The sequence below is a fragment of the Myotis myotis genome, unplaced genomic scaffold, assembly GCF_014108235.1.
Source record: "Myotis myotis isolate mMyoMyo1 unplaced genomic scaffold, mMyoMyo1.p scaffold_m19_p_13, whole genome shotgun sequence".
Lineage (NCBI taxonomy): Eukaryota > Metazoa > Chordata > Mammalia > Chiroptera > Vespertilionidae > Myotis > Myotis myotis.
Window position 1 is genome coordinate 45,182,120 of NW_023416317.1, and position 1,746 is coordinate 45,183,865.

The following is a 1,746-nucleotide window of genomic DNA, read 5'->3' on the forward strand; positions in this document are numbered from 1 at the left end:
CTCAAAAAATTTTGTTTTTTAAAAATCTGGGGCAGAGTAAGTTATGCCAAGCTCTTTCTCCCAACATTTAAAAGCCTAGGTCACCATCTCCCAGGTAGCAGGTGCATCACCAAGAGCTGGACCAGGACTCACACCTCCAAGCGGGGCCCTCAGCCCACCCAGCATCTCCAGGAGCCATCACCAGGCCCTCTGTGGCACCAGTGGTTACTAGAACAGCCTCAGATTGTCAGGGCCCTACTGACCTCAAGAGACTACAGGGCACTACAGAATGCTCCACTCAGAACATAAGCCAACATGCGCAGTGAGGCCTGTCTGACCGACCTTCAGCAGGTCCAGGACCTCCAAGTTTTCTCAGGTAGGCGTCGTTGAGGGTTTTTGGCCTGGGCTGTGCAACTAGATCCAAATTTGAAATATGGCAACTTTGAAAGACATTCCCGGGTGACTGAAGTCAATTAAAACCATCCTGAAAATTAGCAAGTCTATGAAAATGGCAGCGGCAGCAAAATATGCCCGAGCTGAAAGGGAGCTGCAATCAGCTCGAATGTGTGGAACAGGATCTTCGGCTTTGTATGAACAGGCTTGTGATAAGGTGCCTGCAAACAAGAAGAAAAATTGGTGCCTGCCAATTTTACATACCTCCTTATCGGTGTGTCCTCAGATAGAGTGCTTTGCAGTGCTCCCCATTTCTTGGTTGCTAAACAGATGAAAAGTGAGCTCAGAAGGTATGGCTCAGTGATTTGAGCATCAACCCATGAACCAAGAGGTCACTGGTTCAGTTCCTGGTGAGGGCACTTGCCCTGGTTGAGGGCTCTATCCCCAGTAGGGGGCATGTGGGAGGCAATCAATAGATGTTTCTCTCATTGATGTTTCTATCTTTCTATCTTTCTCCCTTCCTCTCTCTCTAAAAAAAATCAATAAAATAAAATAAAAAAGTAAGGTAGCTATGCTCACAGCAGCTGGGAAAGTTAAGATGGTTGGAATCGGTGATAAAATTAGGGGTATATTTCATAAGACTCATTCTGACCAGTTTCTGGTCACCTTCAAAGAAGTGGGAAGAAAACCCCCTACTTTTGGAGATGTGTCAGTCATTGCCCTGGAATTACTAAATTCTGGATATGAACTTGATGAAGGATCTATTATCTTTAATCGATTCAGGTCTGTCATCTCCTACAAGACAAAAGAAAAGCCCATCTTTTCTCTTCTCTTAATACCATTGTAAGTGCTGAGTGCATGAGTACCTATGACGACATTGATGCTGACATGCTGGAGAATTACCAGAAATACATCTGGCCAATATCACCTGCTATTCTCTAAAGGACTACACCACTAGTGAGCAAAATGCCAGCATGACGGCCATGGACAACGCAAGCAAGAATGCTTCTAAGGTGATCGACAAATTGACTTTGACCTTCAACCGCATAGGCCAAGCTGTCAGCACAAAGGAGTTGATTGAAATCATCTCCAGTGCTGCAGCTCTGGATTAATGGAAAATCAAGTTTCATCCTCAGAAAAAGAGGTAAAGGAGGAAAACTCAGCCAGCTGATTTTGTTTTTACCTTGCTGCTGTGCTGGTCAGAAGAAATTATTGGCCCGTTGTTTAAATTACTGAAGACAGCAAGGTATTTATAAATTATCTTACAATAAACAATCTACACTAAGAATAAAAAAATATAATCCAGTGCCTGGCAACAAGAACAAACCAGCAGTGGGAGGGAGATAAGGAAAGGAAGGGAAGAATATGACAGAA

General features: G+C 44.0%; 1 pseudogene; it reads left to right on the forward strand.

Moving 5' to 3' along the window:
- Positions 1-403: 403 nt before the first annotated feature.
- Positions 404-1,484, forward strand: LOC118668679 (annotated as a pseudogene).
- The last annotated feature ends 262 nt before the right edge of the window (positions 1,485-1,746 follow it).